Raw genomic sequence first — 18,922 nt, forward strand, 5'->3', positions numbered from 1 at the left:
ATATATATATACATACAGACACACACACACACACACACTTCCATGCATACATACACACACTTTCATGCAAACGTACATATATATATAATAATTCTAATCTTATTTATTTTTATTTTTTTGTATTTTTATTTTTTTAATTTTTTCTTGGTTTTATATTTTTTATACCTTATAATATAAAGACAAACTAATCTAAAGACCCTAAAACTAATCACCTAACAGACAAATCACTAACCTATACTAAATCCTACAGAGACAAATAGCTAGACCTACACTAATGGTAAAAATACCTCGACTAACAGAACACCATCGACTGCAGATATGTAATGCCTTTCTACATGACATACCTGCACTCATCACCTGGTGACTGTCAGTCGAGGCACAACCTAATATAGGGGACATCAATATATGAAAGGGAACCAGACGATTCAGGAACATTTCCATATACGTCAGCTGTCGTCCCTAATTAGAATAACTTAAGCAAGATAATATAATGTATTTACATAATTTGTACAAAAAGTGAAGAACCTCGCCCAGCAGACCACCATCGACTGCAAGTGCCCAATACCTTCCTATATTGCACACTTGCACTCATCATCTGGTGACTGTCAGGCGAGGAACGTGGCTTAATGTAGGGGACATCTATATTAGAAATAGATCGGTGGGAGGAGGAACTATTTAAAATATGTCAACTGTCAACCCTAATTAATATTACAATATATACATATTTACTCTTCATAAAAACCATAACCACACAGTAAAAAAGTCACATCACTCTGATCAGTCCGGTCTCTCTCAAGAAAGCCATCAATTTATCAGTCATAACAATGTCCCCATCACCCAGGATGGTGGAAAGGGTGAAGGGGACGTCCACTGCGCCGCAGTAATTTATAAGTGAAGCGCGTTCACGAATAAATCGCCGACAGCGCAGGATGATATGACTAATAGATAACACCGCATTACAGATGTCACAGTGAGGTGGGAAGCGTCTTTCCATATACGGTTTTATGTGGGTTACAATGGTGGCATTAAGCCGTAACCGTGCCAACACTTTTTCTTCTAGGCGACTGGGACGGTTGGCAGTGTCCCAGTCGCCCAGGTACGGCTTACAAGTTGGAATATTTAGTCTGGTCCACTGACCTTGCCACAGAAGATTTATTGATTTCTTTCCGAGAGATAGACTCGACCGTAGATCACGAGGAATGTCCCAAGTCTCCTCGAGCTCTACAGCCGACTTTGCAAGTAAGTCAGCCTGCTCATTGCCGTAGATACGACAATGACCAGGCACCCAGATCAGCGTGAATGACTTGTTGCATGAATGCAACTTATTAACGATGCGGCCCTGGATCTCATGAGAGTCCGTAGTGCAAGATGCAATTGCCTGAAGGGCTGATTTTGAATCTGAAAATATAACAAATGAGTCATGTCTAGAATTGAGAGCATAGTCTATGGCTTTGTCAATAGCAAAAAGTTCTGAAGTAAACACAGATGTATGAGTCGGCAACCGATACCTGAGGGCACATTCAGTCGACCACACACTTGCACCCACACATTCACTCGACTTGGAGTCGTCGGTGTACAATTGATGGGACCCCAAGTGACGAACAATGATGTTACGAAACAAGTGGTGGACCTCCGCCTCCGGCGCCTTGGCCTTTGGTGCTGGGAGCCATGTGACATCGACTGTAAAGCCGGGTGGCTCCCAAGGCGCTATATTTTTAAGCACCAACTTGTCACAGTCACTGGGGTCCACATCAAGCTCCTGAGTCAGTAAGTGGAGGCGAGCGGCAAGTGGCCGACGCACCCCCTGCAGAAGGTGGTGGTATTGACGCAGGGGGGTACAGGCCACATTGCCGATATTACTTTTTCTTAATGTCCTTATGCCGTAGGACAAGGCCAGGTGGTCACGGCGAATACGGAGGGGAGGCACATTCGCCTCCACTTCCATACGAGCCACACGGGTACACCGGACGGCTCCAAGACACATTCGCAAGCATTTATTCTGTAACACATCCAATCCTTTCAGAGTGGCATCGGATGCCGAGCCATACACCTGTGCGCCATAGTCTAGCTTCGATCGAATAAGGGACTTATACACCATTATTAAAGATTTTCTGTCGGTATTCCCAGGTAGTACCCGCTAGGTACTTGAGGACATTTAACGGTTTATCACAACGAGCAAGCAAAGTATTAACGTGAAGTTTAAAATTCATTCTACGATCAAAATGTATTCCTAAAAATTTTACAGAATTTTGAAAAGGTACTGCCTGATTATCCAAAGTTAAGCACAAATTAGGTACGTTACGATTAGTGAAAACTATAGCGGCACACTTACGTACGGAAAACTTAAATCCCCACTGCAAGGCCCATTGGTGGACGGAGTCAAGGGCTGCTTGAATCCGCCCAGCCGAAAATTGTGCATTACGGGAAGAGTGCCATATTGCACAATCATCAGCGTAGAGTGAGTATTTAAGATTCCTCGGGATGGGAGCTGATGACAGAATATCATTGATCATAATACTAAATAAAGTAGGACTAAGCACACTTCCCTGTGGCACCCTGTTTTCCTGGATAAATATATCCGATGTTACGGTTCGGGGCAATTTGACAGAGAAAGTTCTGTCCCTTAAGAAATTTGAAATAAAAACAGGCAAATTTCCTCTTAAACCATAAGCATAGAGCTTCATTAATATACCGTGTCGCCAGGTCATGTCATAGGCTTTATGGATGTCCAGGAACACCCCTATCATGAATTCTTTATTGGCAAATGCCTCTGCAATACAATGCTCCAAATTCATTAAATGATCTAGTGAACTTCTGTATTTACGGAAGCCACATTGTTGATCATTTAACAAATTCTTCGACTCTAAAACAAAAAGAAGCCTATTGTTAACCATTCGTTCCATGACCTTACATAGACAAGAAGTCAACACAATAGGACGAAATGAAGTGGGATTCATAAGACGACCAGCCTCTTTGGGTATCGGTATGACGTGCGCAAAGTGCCATGAGTTTGGGAACGTTCGAGACGCCCAAATCTCACTGTACAATGCTAACATCTTAATCAGGTTGTCCTGATTAAGATGCTGGATCATACCGTACGTGATGGTGTCCGGTCCAGGGCTGGTGTCTTTACAGGATTTAAGGGCAAGGAGCAGTTCATCTAGCGTAAACTCTTGGTTGTACGGGGAGTTTACGTCTTCTGTGGCAAAGTCTAATATCTGTAGCTCAGCCGTGCGTTTATGATGTTGGAAATGCGGGTCATAATTGGCTGAGCTACTTACATGAGAAAAACTCCTGGCGAGGATGTTAGCAACGTCCACAGGCTCGTCATAGATGTTATTATTTACTTGCAAGGTGGTAATGGGGAAATATGGGCCTTTATTATTTAATATTCTTATGGTGGACCAGACTTTACGTAATGGTGTTGTGCGAGTCACCGTGGACACAAAGGACCGCCAGGAGTCACGTTTGGCCCTTCTTATTATTCTCCTTGCCTCAGCCCGTGCCTGTTTGTATGCAATAAAATTTTTCTCAGTGGGCTGACTATCAAAAATCCTGTATCTCCTATTGCGTTTTCTTAATGCTTGTCGGCAATCCGGCGTCCACCAATGTGCTCTATGCTTCGCATGAACTGTAGAAGTTTTGGGAATAGCAGCCTCAGCTGCGTGTAATATGGATTGGGTTATATTTTCGACCTTAACATCTGTGGTCTCCCCAGATATATCTAAATTGGCGATCCTTGAGAAGGATCCCCAATCTGCTTTCTTATAGTTAAATTTTGGAGGTGGAGGGTCCGAAATGATGTCGCGTGTATAAGAAAGACAGATGGGTAAATGATCACTTCCCAAGGAGTCGTCGTAAGGGTCCCATGAGAGATCTTGATGTATACCAGGGGAGGCCAAAGATAAGTCAATGGCCGAAAAGTTACCAGTACGATCATCTACACGAGTCGCTCTACCATCGTTCAGAAGACAGAGGTTGGACTGTAGTATTAGGTCGGCTACTTGCTCCCCACGACTATCAATCCTCAAGCTACCCCAATGATAGTGATGGGCGTTAAAATCGCCCAACACTAACTTATTTCCAGGCAGATGTTCCACTAGTGAATTTAAAGCATCACTATCAATGGGGCCATGTGGAGGACAGTACAGAGAGCAAATAGACAGATACGTGTTATTAAATTTTACTCTGCACGCGACAGCTTCCAGAGTAGAATTTAGAATCACTTCCGTTTGTGGGTGTGATTTGTGTGTGTAAATGGCAACTCCGTGACCTTCATATCTTCTATACGAGTGGTAGTGTTTGAACTGTGGAGGATCAGGACGATCCTCCAGGCGCGTCTCCTGTAAACAAACAACGTCTGGCCTGTGTATAGAAAGCAAGATTGCTATATTTTGTAACTTATTCCCAATACCTCTACAATTCCACTGTAATAGGGTGAATGCGGCGGTTTAAGATTTTCGTTGGGGGCCAGTGTGCTTCGTCTTTTTTTGTTCTGGCGAGCGACTACCGGGGGACCTATCCCGGTGCTTGTTCATGGAAACCTCCATATTATCATCAATTACGAGGTTCCCAGACTCCCCCGAGGAAGAGCTAACCCTCCTCTCCCTCGCTGGAGTGGGAACTGGAAGAACGTGAGGACGAGATTGTTTTGTGAGGGTGGTCAGATTAATCTTATCAGACTTGTCGGGCTTCGATTTTTGCCGCACCGACTGCGAAGGAGCAGCGGCAGCCTGAGAGTAAGAAGTGGCGACAGGGATGTCTGTAAGAGAGTTGGAACGTACAGGGGGTCTAGACTTAGAGGTAGGGCATGTGGCATGAGGAGCGAAGGTAAGGTCAGTCTGTGTCTCCACAGTGCACATCACGGGACGGGACACAACCGCCGATGCATAGGAGACATTAGGCTTGGGAGTTGCATGCAACTCCTTCACCTTCTTCCTAGCATCGTAAAAGGATATGCTCAGTCGCTTTCACTGTGCAGACCTCTTTCTCCTCCTTCCACTTGGGACAAACCCTCGAGGAAGTGGAGTGAGCATCCTTACAGTGAAAGCAGCACTCAGTCTCGGATGTACAGTTGTCATCAGAGTGACCTACAGCCGCACACTTGCCACACACGATGTTGGAAGCCCGACAAGCCTTTTCATGATGTCCATAGAGCTGACATTTTGAACAACGAAGGGGATTCGGGATGTACGGTCTTACATTGACAATTTCATATCCTACTTTGACATTTGTAGGTAGCAAAACTTTGCCAAAAGTGAGGATAACTGTGGCTGTCTTCGTCCTTACACCTTCCTGATAACGAGTGATGAATTTGGCATCAATTACATCCTGATGAGCAAGTTCCTGTATGATTTCTTCCTCACTCATCACCATGAGATCCCTGCAAGTGATAACACCCTTGCAGGAATTCATGGATGTTGGGATCTTGGCCTCGATATCATGACAGTGAAACTTACGCAGCTTTAGCAAGTCTTTAACTTGAGAGGAGTTGAACGTCTTAACCAGGAGGTCTCCATTTCCAAGTTTTTTAACTTGTTCCACCTCTCCCGCACAGTGGTCAATCACCTTCTTGACAATGAAGGGATTGAGTCTGGACAGGGGAGTAGAACCCAGAGCATGAAGAGTTACAAAGGTCGCGTTATTGACAGGTATGTCAAGCGGGGAACGAGTCTGGCGTCCGTCAGTCTGGGGCCGGTCAGTCACGGTATGGATGTCGTCAGGACTACCTCCCCCCCTGGAGGGGGGGGAGGCAGTTGTGGCGTCCGCCATAGTTACCACTTCCCCCGTGAGGGGGAAGTGGGAAGAAAGAGAAAAACAACCAAGGGAGAATTTGCCCAGGGAAAAAACACCTAGTCTGAGATTACCCTCTCAAACCACTCTTGGGAGGACGCGCCCTTGTGTAACTCACACCCCAGAGCGATCAGTGGTGGGTACACTCCAGAGGTGAGTAAGCAAAGGCAATCTCAGAAATTAGATACAGACACCTACTATATCTACTAAGGCCAGGGAGGAAAATGAGATCTAGCTAATCTAACTTTATTGAAAAACGCCCTAGTGGCGAGAAAAAGAAAAAGCTAAGGCCGGTGAGGCAACCCTGCAGCTAGGGGAGAGCCAGAGAAACACGTCTGCACACTCCACGACCATCCATCAAAGTCCCAAAACTCTATCATGCACTTGGCCAAGAGGCTATTAAGTACATAAAACTGAATACATTAGTGATCTCTTAATGGACAGATGGTGTGATTACGGTTCATATATATATATATATATATATATATATATATATATAGTCAAAAGAAAAATTATTGTTCTCTTAGAAAAATGTTCATAATCTTCAGTTTATGGCAAGGATATTTATCCTGTTGGGCAACCACGCAGCATATATTTTGTTTTGCTCCGTTATTACCACGATTTATATTACCCAGCCGTCACCTCCCTGCATGAATACTGTGATGGAGTTTTGCCTCACGTTGCGCTGAACATCACGTGGTTTGTTAATGAATCATTGTTTAAACTGCCAAAGTTGTCGGAGTTATAGCTAAAAACTCATTAAGGTACTGTACGTGCTTGCATTCAGAAAACTGGTGGTTAAATCACAAGAACAAACATGAGCGTAGCATTATCATCATCGTCATCATCCTCAGCAGCAGCCTGAGTTCACTGCAGGGCAAAGGTCTCTTACTGGCTCAAAGCTCTAATTTGTTAGCCTGTTCCAGCCAGTTCCAGCTAATCTTCGTTTTTCATCGCAGGTATCTTGGTCTTTGTCTGCCGCTTCCTCTCACGCGATTTCTGGGTAGCCACTCAGTTACGCAGGTTTTCCATCTATTATCTGCTATGTGACCTCACATTCATATACGCTCTTTTATTAGAGTGTGTGTGTCCTCTGCTGTCGTCTGGCCCTATAATCAGGAAGCTAATTTTTTTCTCTCCATATAATGTAATTCATTCTATTCCACTCTAAATACTTTCAGTTTACGTTCTAAGGTTTTTATTAGACTTCACGCTTCCGATTCATAAGATAGAATTGAAGGACACACTGATTATATGATAGCCTCTTTTGGAGTATACTCACACACTAACTTAAAGACACGTAAGTGTATGCGTTTACTCCAAAAGTGAGTATAATATGATCACTGTCGTTCCACACACACACACACACACACACACACACACACACACACATATACAGTATATGTATGTATATATATATATATATATATATATATATATATATATATATATAGAGAGAGAGAGAGAGAGAGAGAGAGAGAGAGAGAGAGAGAGAGAGAGGTGTGCATATATGAATTATTGTGGTAGTAGCTGTGCATCTAACCCTATCCACTCATACGCTGATGAGTCCACCCCTCACCTTTCCATTCGTTTCCCACAGCGTTCATCTCAGCAGTTACTTCAACAAACAAGGGATGAGGTTATGGTACACCTAATGTCTGACTTGGCTCATATTTCTGATCGGGGTAAAAGTAATCTTGTTGTCTTTAATGCATCAAAAACTCAGTTCTAACATCTATCAACCCGATAGAATCTTCCTCAGGAGTACCCTTTAATTGTTAACAATATCCAGCTTAATCCTGCATTATAGTTAAACATACTTGGGGTTTCATTTTATCGGGATTTATCTTGGAAAGAACATTAAATTTTTACCTATCTCGTAGAATCTGCTTGCAAGAGATTAGGTGTGCTAAGCCGACTCAATTCCTTCTTTACCCTTGCACAGTTGTTGACCTTATACACGGGTTTTATTTGCCCCAGTGTTGAGTATAACTATTATGTGTGAGGAGGCTCCCAACATACAGCTCTTCTCAACAAGGTGAAGTCAAAGGCTTTTCATCTCATCAACTCCCTTCCTTTTACTAGCTCCCTTCAACCTCTATACCTTCGCAGTACTGTTGCATCTTTATCTCTTTTCTAATGCTACTTCAGTGGTAACTGCTCGTCTGACCTGTCTGCTTCCATCCCTCCTCTATAAGGGCGGGCTCGTAGCAGACGACTAACAACAAATTCTCATCTCATTTCTGTCCAGCTCTAATGCGAGAGTTAACCATTACTCCCAGTCCATCATGTATGCAACAGGTCAACGCTGGCACTGTCTCAGTCTGTCAGTATTTAGTTCTGCCTTTCATCTCCAGTCTTTCTAACGAAGTAACGAAGTGTGTGTTCAACTGTAGACATCTCGAAATGAACAATTCATGAATTTGGCTTTTTTTTTTTTTTTTTTTTTTTTAACCCTTGAAGGGAACAATTTACAGGCTCCTGGCCATTGGTTCCTTCTTCCTTGCATAAATCACACACACATACAAACACACCGCTCGCTGGTGCAGTGGTAACGTTCTCACTTGCCAACTGGTGGACGGGAGTTCTCGCCTCGCTCAGGTTGCGAAAAGTTTCACTGACGAAATGGGTGGTTACTGTCCCCCTTGAGCAAGGGGACGGGTGTGTGCTTGTGTGAAGGTCACAGCCTTGCCCTTAGATCGGACTATATGAGCTCTCAGCTCCCTTTCGGGAGGGTAAAAGCTGACGATCACGACCATCAAGTGATCCTGACCGACCCGGTGAATTACCCGGTGAATGACACACATAAATCAATAAAAGAATATATATATATATATATATATATATCCGGGAACAGAATTCCATTGCTACCTGGTACGGTCCCCAGTGGAGGATAGGGGAAGGCCTTGTAGATATATGAGGTGCCATCTTAGACGGGGCAGACCATGGGACCCCCTGTAGATACATAGGGATCCATTGCATATACTGAATAATGTGCCAGAAAAATCACATCTCACCAGAAACTGGCAGGGCGGTAAGATTATTTGCCAGTCCCACCAGCCAAACATGAATTCTATTGTTAATTTTTTCACGGGAGTTCCTTTTGAATCATTGTCTACTAAAGGTCCAACTGCATAGCCTCCTGTGCTTACAGACAGTGTGCCACTAAAAGTGAGTCTTGGCCAATCAGCGACCGGGACATTAAACAAATTAAAATGCACGAATATCTACACACGCAGTGTGAGAAGCCTCACAGAAGCTTACAAACTTGAGACCTTAATGACTGAATTAGAAAACATTTGTTGGGATATTGCAGATCTGAGTGAGATCCACAGAAAAGAAACAAAATTAAATCAGCTCCAAGATGCCAACTACCTATTTCACTAAAAAGGAGGGCAAAATGAAAGAGTAAATGATGTTGAATTTCTAAATAACAGAAATCTTGCACAGAACATTGTTCAGTTCAGCAGTGTATATGACAGAGCAACATGAACTGTAATTAGACTATAGGCAAAAGATACACCCTGAAAGTAATACAGGTATATGCACCAACTTCTCAAAGTTCAGATGAAGAAATAGAAGTATTCTATGATGACATCTTCCAGATTATGGAAGAAGAAAAGACCAGATATACTGGAATCGTTGGAGACTTCAATGTAGAAGTTGGCAAACTGAAAAGTGGAGAGGCATGTATGAGAAAATTTGGAGTGGGAGACAGGAATGACAGAGGTGAAATTGTGGCAAATTTGCTGAAATTTAGAACATGAGAATAATGAACACATTCTTTAACAAAAGATCAGGAAGAAAATGGATCTGGAGAAGTCCTAATAGAGAAACAAAGAATAAAATCGACTTCATTATAGCAGATAAAAATAACACGTTCATAAAAGTCACAGTTTTCAACAAAGGAAATATGGAAGTGACCACAGAAAGGTGGGTCGCATAGCCAGATTCAACGTCAGAAGTGAAAGAAAGAAAGAAGCTTATTGAAAATGTAAAGATATTCTTAATAAATTATGTAAAAACAAAGCAGCCATTCAGCTAGAAATAACGAACAGATTTAAGTTTCTAAGTTATGCTGAGTATGACACTGAATAGCTGAGTGATAAACTAACAAAAGTGCTAAGATAATCAGTTGAGGTAATGGGGAAAGCTAATAAAACCAACGCCAACATGTATTCAAAAATGACCCTCAAGCTCAAGAAAAGAAACAAGGAGATGAAAGTAAAAACAAAGAAAAAACAAAGAACGTTGAGGTAGAAAGTGCATAATCAAATGAGCTTACCAATAACACACAGAGAGAAGAAAAAAGAAATAGAAAGTTGGATCATACCACTGAAACCATAAAAAAGGAAAAGGTCTGAAACAGGTCTGCGGTAAAGTGGCACTAGGAAATGAACAAACACTGGGAGAAAAAAAAAGGGGGGCAAAGTAATTAAATGCACAGATAAGTCAGTGAAGGGAGTTGAAGAATTTTATAAAGAACCGTATGCATCAAAGACAATAGTAGTAATAGCTAACCTGTCAGTTGACGCGAATACACCAGTCGAAGTAAACTTTTTCTCTTAAAAGTATGGAAAGAGGAAAGGCCCCAGAAGATGAAACATTTGTAAATGCAAGAATAGAAGTACAAACCCAGTTTATCCACTTATTAAACTCAGTATACAAAGAAAAAGAAATTTCCCAAACGTGGTGTAAAGCAGTAGTTATTTTGCTTTACAAAAAAAAAGGACTCAGAAGTTCTTACTAACTATCGACCCATTACCTTATTACCAGCATTTTACAAATTGTTCACAAAAACCTTTACTAACACAATAAGAACAGACTTGGAAGGAAGCCTACCTCGTAAATAGGCAGGATTCCGAATCAGGTATTCGACCACTGATCATCTACACACAATGAATCAGCTAATTGAGAACACTACAGAAAATAATAAAGCACTGCTCTTAGTTTTTTTTTTTTTTTAGTTTGAAAATGCTTTCGACTCAGTGGAGCATATAGCTACTATAAATTCATTGTGGGAATTAGTTGTATATGAGGACATTTTAAAACTGCTCGAAAACATAATATAAAGAGGGAGCTGCTACGGATGAATAACATAAAGACTCGGAAAAATTTAAGAATGAGAAGGGCATGTGTCAAGGAGAAACAATTTCATCAAAATTATTTATAGCATGCTAAGAAAGTATTTTCAGGAGGCTAGACTTTTTTTTTTTATGCAGGGAAGAAGGAACCAAGCGCCAGGATCCCGCAAACCGTTCCTTTTAAGAAAAAACAAAACAAAAACAATGCTAAAGAGAGCAAATTCAAGATCCGTTCATTTCGAGATGCATGGACACAATGAGTTTGAAAGACTGGAGATCATAGGAAGCAGGAAATACAGGCAGAGGGTGAAAGTTCCAGAGTTGACCTGTTGCATAAATGAAGGACTGGGAGTAACGGATAACTCTTGCATTAGAGAGTTGGACAGAAAAGGGATGAGAGTTTGTTGCCCGTCATAGAGGTGGAGGGATGCAAGCAGACAGTTCAGGGAAGCAGTGACCATTGAAGAAGCGATAGAAGTGAAATAAAGATTTAACAGTGCGGCGAACAGATGGAAGTCGAAGGGAGCCAGCAAGAGGAGGAGAGTTAATGAGACGAAAAGCCTTTGACTCCATCCTATTGAGAAGAGCTGTATGTGGGGAGCCTCCCCACGCATGAGAGTTGTGCTCTACAAAAGGGCGAATAAAACCTGTGTATAAACTCAACAACTGTGCAGGGGTAAAGAAGGTACGGAGTCGGCTTAGCACACCTAATCTCTTGGAAGCAGATTTTACAAGAGATGTAATATGACTTGGAGAACAAAGGAGTAAACATACACTGAGAAAACCTAAACCATTTCAATTTGGCGGATGACACATGGCCTAATCTCAGATATAGCAGGGACATGGCAAGCAGTGTTAAATACCGTAAATAGAGAAAGTTTGAAAGAAGGGTTAAAGATGAACTGGAGTATACAAAAGTATTTTAAAATCCAAGTTCACCAAAGAGTGTCATCAGAATTAGCGACGAAAGTCTTCAAGAAGCTGAGGAGTACAATTACTTGTGGCAAATACTACAAAATAACAGAAAGCCATGAGAGTGAAATAAGAGTCCCATTACAATTGAATGTAAGCTTTTGGAAAACATAGAGACATTATCAACATTAGCATGGCAGTATGTAGGTTACGAAACGAAAAGTATATATAAAATTTATAATCCCAGCTATGATGTAAGGTTGTGAGACCTGGGAAATGACAAAATCGTTGGAAAATCAACCAATCCGTTCTCAAAGACCAATGGAAAGGTATTTTTTTTTTTTATGTGAGGAAGAAGAAATCAAAGGCAACGAGCCTGCAAAATTGTTCCTTCCAAGAGAAAAACAAAATACAAGAGAGAGCCAAATTCAAGATCCGATCATTTTGAGATGCCTGGACACACTGCGTTTGAAAGACTGGAAATCATAGGAAGCAGGAAATACAGACAGAGGGAGACTGTTCCAGAGTTGACCTGTTGCATAATTGAAGGACTGGGAGTAACGGTTGGACAGAAAAGGGATGAGAGTTTGCTGCTAGACGGGTGCTACGTGCCCATCGTAGAGGTGGGGAAATGCATGCAGACAGTTCAGAGGAGCAGTGACCATTGAAATAATGATAGAAAAGAGATAAAGATGCAACAGTGCGCCGAAGAGACAGAGGTTGAAGGGAGCCAGTAAGAGGAGGAGAGTTAATGAGGCGAAAAGCCTTTGACTCCACCCTATTGAGAAGAGCTGTATGTGGGGAGCCCCCCCACACATAAGAGTTGTACTCCACACAGGGGTGGATAAAACCCCTGCATAGAGTCAACAATTGTGCAGGGGTAAAGAAGGAATGGAGTCGGCTTAGCACACCCAATCTCTTGGAAGCAGATTTTACAAGAGATGTAATATGATCTTTCCAACATAAGTCCCGAGTAAATGAAACCCCAAGCATGTTCAAGGATGATGCAGGATTAAGCTGAATATTATTAAACATTAGTGGGTATACCTGTGGAAGATTTTGTCGGGTTGATAGGTGCAAAAACTGAGTCTTTGATGCATTAAAAGCAACCAGATTATTTTTACACCAGTCAGAGATACGAGCCAAGTCAGACATTAGGTGTGCCATAGCCTCATCCCTTGTTTGTTGAAGTAACTGCTGAGATGGACATTAAGGGAATCGAATGGAAAGGTGAAGGGTGGAATCATCTGCGTATGAGTGGATAGGGTTAGATGTACAGGTTAGATGGTCATTGATGAATAAAAGGAAGAGAGTTGGTGATTGGACAGAGCCCTGAGGAACACCACTGTTGATAGATCTAGGAGAAGAACGATGGAAGCCTACAACAGCGGCAATAAAAAGATCAGAAAGGAAGCTAGAGATGAAGGCACATTAGAAGGATAGAAACCGTAAGAGGGCAGTTTGGAAATTAAAGATTTATGCCAGACTCGATCAGAAGCCTTTGAGATGTCAAGTGCAATGGCAAAGCTTTCGCCAAAGTCCCGAAAGGAGGATGACCAGGAGTCTGAAAGGTAGGTGAGAAGATCACCTGTGACGATCAGAAAGAAGGTTGTGATAGGAAGGATGCTTTAAAATTTTTCTATTAAGAACAGACTCGAAAACTTTTGAGATACAGGATGTTAAAACAATTGGACGATAGTTAGAGGGTTGGGAATGGTCACCCTTCTTTGGGACTGGCTGAATGAGAGCAAACTTCCAGCAAGAAGGAAAGGTACAAGTTGATAGACAAAGGCGAAAGAGTTTGCCTAGGCAGGGTGTAAGCACAGAAGCACAGTTTTTGAGAACAACAGGAGGGACTCCATCAGGCCCATATGCCTTATTAGTATTGAGGCCTGTGATGGCAGAAAATATATCAGCTGAAGAAATTTTAATGTCAGTCATGAGGAAGTCAGAGGGGGGAAGTGATGGAGGAAGAGCACTGGAATCGTCTAAGGTGAAATTGGAGGAGAAAGTCTGAACGAAGAGATCTGCTTTATCCGTAGAAGAAATAGCTACAGAGCCATCAGAGTAGAAAAGAGGAGGGAAGGATGATGAGGTAAAGTTGTTAGAAAGGTTTTTGACACGGTGCCAGAAGGAGCGGGAAAAATTCGAGTTAGAGAGTTGAGAGCATTTAGTTCGGATGAAATTATTTTTAGCAGAGCGAAGAACAGACTTGGCAAGATTCCGGGCAGAAACGTATAAAAGATGTGATTCAGGGGTGGGTTGGCTCCAGTACATTTTATAGGCCCTCTCCTTGTTGTGGACAGCATTAGAACAAGCGTGATTAAACCAAGGCTTTCGTGCATTAGTCAAAGGATATGAGAAAGGAATTATGCTTCCATGCCTGAGAGAAAAACCTTCGTAATGCGCAAGGCACACCCAGGTGGCTCCTGGCCATGGAAGTAATAATCATTTTAGGGAAAATCAAAGAAGTACTGCGTGAGGGCCTCCCAATACACAGCTCCAAAGTGCCACAGACGGCGTTTCTTTGGAGGGTCTGCAGGCCGTACAGGAGCGATAGGACAGGTTAAGATGATAAGGTTGTGATCAGAGGAGCCCAAAGGAGAGAAAAGATTAACAGTGTAAGCAGAAGGATTAGTTGTAAGGAAGAGGTCAAGTATGTTGGAGCTCTCTCCAAGGCGGTCAGGGATACGGGTAGGGTGCTGTACAAGCTGCTCTAGGTCATTAAGAATTGGGAATATCTTTAAGAGACAGGAAAAGTTCAACTTGGGTGAGAGAACTGACTGAAGTCAGTGACATTATAGAAGTTATAAAAGAACAGAAATGTCAGTGGGCAGGTCATGTAGCAAGAATACTGGATAGCCAATGGAGCAAGAGGCTGAGTAATTGGACTCCAAGAGAGTTTAAGCATAGAACAAAATGGCCAGGCAGGAGGTGGGGAGATGAGACAGAGAAACTTGCAGGAAATCGTGGCAGATTTGCTCAGTCAAGAAATTTGTGGAAAAGGTTGGGGGAGGCCTTTGTTCAGCAGCGGACTTGCAATGGCTGCTGCTGCTGCTGCTGCTGCCCTATAATTATATAATACACACATAGTCACACACACACACACATATATATATATATATATATATATATATATATATATATATATATATATATATATATATATATATATATATATATATATATATATATATATATGAATGCACGGACCATATGACCCCCTATAGATATATAGGGCTCCACCGAATATAACGAATAAGGTGGCATAAAAATTACATCTCACCAGAAACTATGTGGCAGGGAGGTGAGAATATTTGCCACAATCCTCCCAACCAAACATGAGTTCTATTGCAAATGATTTGACTGGCGTTCCTGTTGGATCATCGTCTACTGCACTGCCTCCTGTGCTTATGGGCAGCATGCCACCGAAAGTGAGTGAGCACTGTGTTGGAAAATTAGACTCTTGGATGTTAAACAAACTGAAATCGATGAAGATCTATGCATACAATGTAAGAAGCCTCGCAGAAGATTACAAACTTGATAACCTGATGACTGAACTGGAAAACATTAGTTGGGATATTGTAGGTTTGAGTGAGATCCGCAGAAAAGAAGAAAAAGTAATTCAGCTCGAAGACAGCAAACACCTATTTTACTACAGAGGAAAGGAAAATGAAAGAGTTAATGGTGTAGGATTTCTAATTAACAGAAATCTTGCAGATAACATTGTTAAAGTCAGCCGAGTATCTGACAAAGCAGCATTTGTTGGCATCAGACTATGCAAAAAATATATCATGAAAGTCGTACAAGTATATGCACCAACTACTCAGAGCCCAGATGAAGAAATAGAAACATTCTATGATGACATCTCCCAGATTATGGAAGAAAAGACAACATATACTATACTCATGGGAGACTTCAATGCAAAAGTTGGAAAATCTAAAAATGGAGAAGCATGTATGGGAAAATTTGGAGTGGGAGAAAGGAATGAAAGAAGAGAAATGCTAATAAATTTTGCTGAAATGTTTAACATGAGAATAATGAACACATTCTTCCACAAAAGAACAGGAAGAAAATGGACCTGGAGAAGCCCAAATGGAGAAACAAAGAATGAAATCGACATCATTATAGCAGATAAGAATAACACGATCACAAATGTCACAGTTATCAACAAAGTAAATATAGGCAGTGGTCATAGAATGGTGGGTTGCACAGCCAGATTAAATTTCAAAAATGAAGGAAAGATGATGATTAAAGATAAAAAGATATGTGGAATAATAGTAAACGATAACAAAACAGCCTTTCAGTTGGAAATAAGGAACAGATTTCAGGCTCTAAGTAATGCTGAATGTGACATTGATGATCTGAATGACAGACTAACAAAAGTGCTAAGAGAATCAGCAGAGGTAGTAGAAAAACCTAAAACAACCAAAGCCAAGAAGTATTCAGAAAAGACACTCTGTCACGAATCAATTCGCGACATTTCCCTTTTGTGAGAACCCACGAACTATTAGTGGAAAACTCACTGTGTATCGCTCAGTTAACCGTTTCTCTCTCCATTTCGGAGTATACTTTTCAAAACATTCGTCACTTTCAAAAGTGACCGATTTAATGCACGTCACTAAGTGCTCTACTGAGTGATACAATTGTTTCTTTATTGTTCGCCCCTGCTTGCCTCAACCGTTAGCCACGCCTTCTTCCGGTGGCTTGTGCGTCCTGCCTATACATCATTTGAATTCAGTCGAGTGTTTGTGGTGACGGAGAGAGGTCCTGTGCTCAAGAAGTGTGAGAGGTCAGCTAGCACCCAAGCTCCACTAGTACAGTTGGCCAGTACTCCCACCCCCCGGGTGATACACAGCATTCATCGACCGGTATTTCCTTTTTGTATAATCCTAGTTTTAAGAGTTTAATTAAGGTGTTTTTTTTCCCTAGGCGTAAGTATTTAGCTTTTGTGTGAGTGAGTGAGTGCGATCTCATTTAATTGATTTCAATTGTAACGTTAAATTTATTTTGTAATCAATAAATTTAACAGTTCTTTTTCTTGAGCTTAATGTAAACTCTTGTTTCATTTCTCCAAATTAAGCTTATTTCCGACATAGCTCCTAGCTTGCATAGACGTTTTGCTATTCATAACTGGTACTTAGACCAGTCTTGCTGTATTAACTTAAAATCCGTTGTGCCACCTAGGAGTTAAAGCATCAGCAAGAACCTGATATTATTATTAGTATTAGTTATTTATTGTCAGGGGTGAAGTAACTTTCTCCAGAGGCTAACAGTACTAATTCAGCATTTGTGAGTAATTAGTCTCTGCTGTGTACTGTTGAGAGAGTTTATAAATTCTCGTTCTTAGAGAATCGTGCACAAGCCAGCATAAAGTAATCGTTGCTTGATGTAGCAAGACAATCATTGTCTCTGCTTTTCAATGTTATTGAATATTATTATCAATCAAATAATATTTAGCATTTATTTTAAAATTACCGTGATATTATAAAAACCCCGTGACAATTGGCGACCTCGCCAGGATATTAACTCCTAGCTATAAAGCTATTCACGAGATAGTGCTCACTCGTTCATATTTAGGAATTTATCATTAAAGTTTATAGGCACAAGTTTACTGGTGGTTACCGTTGATTTAGCAAGTGAATTTTTGCTTTATTAATCAATAGAGTACTTAACTCTAGTTTATTCTTGGTAACGCCAGACAATTTTATTCGCTCCTGGGAAGTAGCCGTACCCATTGTGTTTATTATTGAGTGTTCCCAGTTTTTTGCATTTTAGCTTTATTCCTTTCCAGTTAACTAGATAAGACTGGTCACCACTAGCTTGTGTCTGTATTCTTTACTTGTGTTTATTAGTATTCGTCGCTAAGCAGTCAGTACTCGAATTCGGTTTGCTTAATAAAATAGCGCCATGGCTACTACTGTATTTTTACAGGAAGCCAAAGAAATGGGTCTTTCGGACCCAACCGAAATTAAAGAGTATATACTCTCATGGCATAATCAGGAGCAGCAGCGCGAGAATGATGCCCGTGAAGAGCGTAAGATTCAGCGCGAATATGAGCGAGAACAACGCGAACACGAGTGAGAACAGCGCGGATACGAGCGAGAACAGCGCGAATATGAGCGAGAACAGCGCGAATACGAGCGTGAACAACGAGACAGAGAACGAGAACACGAACGTGCCGAGCGAGAGGCACGCGAAAAACATGAACTTGAAGTGCTGAAGCTCAAGCGAGATTCCTTGGCTTCAGACACATCTGGTGCAGTTGGTCCAAGCTCCACGAGCGTTCTCCCTGCACATGTCCTGGCGACCCCACGCATCAAGCTTCCTTCATACAAGGAAAGCGAGCGAATTGAGCCGTACATAGCTCGTTTTGAGGACATGGCAGACATGTATCAACTGGATGAGGCAGCTAAGCGGCTTCAGTTTCTTAGCCTATTTGAGGGCCCTGCCCTCGATATTCTCCACAGAATTCGTGGAGACAATCTCACATATGAGATGATGAAAGCTGCGCTCATTAAGGCGTATGGTCTCACAGTAGACGACGCCAAAGTTCAGTTCATGCGAGCTCGTCTCCAAGACAAGGAGACAGCTGTTCAGTTCCTTGATCGTCTCACAGCTTACTTAAATGAGTGGATGGAGAAAGATGAAACTCCTTCCACACGTGAGGGGATAATTGACCTTATGCTGCGTACACAGCTAGAGAGGTCGTGGCCTGCTGAGCTCATAGCACAGCTTAAGATCTGCCAGGTGAAAGATGCTAGCCAAATGGCAGAAAAGGCTGACGCATTCTTTACTGCATACGGGTATCAAACTCGTAAGCAAAACACCTGGAGCAGAAAAGATACTGCCAAGTCTGGGAGGCCGTCTCAGACAGAATCCCAGCACCAAGGCCGTTCTCAGGGTAATGGTCAAGGTCCAAGCAAACCACAGAAGGACCAGGGGCAAAATACATAGCAACCTGCTTGGAAGCGGTACAACAAGCACCCCAACCAGCAGCAGTTCCCCAAGCAGCAGCAGCAGCAATACAAGGACAAGCCACGTAACCCTCAGTCAGGTCAATTAGTGTATCGGAGGCAGGAGGCAAATGCAGCCTCCATTCCACAAGTACCCGGTGGTGCCATCTCTACCAG

The sequence above is a fragment of the Coenobita brevimanus genome, chromosome 62 (assembly GCF_032717465.1).
Source record: "Coenobita brevimanus isolate Jiangsu-jjx chromosome 62, ASM3271746v2, whole genome shotgun sequence".
NCBI classification, from domain to species: domain Eukaryota; kingdom Metazoa; phylum Arthropoda; class Malacostraca; order Decapoda; family Coenobitidae; genus Coenobita; species Coenobita brevimanus.